We start from the raw sequence: 360 nt of genomic DNA, 5'->3' as shown, positions 1-360 counted from the left end.
CACACACCGGCCTCGGGACCCGCCATCCCTGAGCGATGACCGTCCCTCCAGGTTCCGGGGGAGGGGGGGAGCGGGAGGGGCAGCCCAGGCCTCGCTCACGGGCTCTGTCTGCCTGTCTGTCGGGCGGGCACGGACACCCGGCCGCCCCACCGGCCCTCGGGGGCACGTGGGAGGGTCTCGGTCAGGNGGAGACCACGCTCCGGGACTTTTGTCTCCGCGCGTCGTTCTCTTCATTTCTAGGCAATTTTTACTACAGCCTGATTTGTCCGTTAACCTGGATCACAGGCACGAACGCGCAGGGGAAGATGTGCAGAAAACGAGGGTTCGGTACCGTCTGCTGGGCCCGGGGCATATCCGGGA

This window comes from Crocuta crocuta, unplaced genomic scaffold (assembly GCF_008692635.1).
Source record: "Crocuta crocuta isolate KB4526 unplaced genomic scaffold, BGI_CrCroc_1.0 scaffold408, whole genome shotgun sequence".
Taxonomy (NCBI): domain Eukaryota; kingdom Metazoa; phylum Chordata; class Mammalia; order Carnivora; family Hyaenidae; genus Crocuta; species Crocuta crocuta.
The sequence above is the reverse complement of the archived record's forward strand: the minus strand, read 5'-3'. Positions refer to the sequence as shown.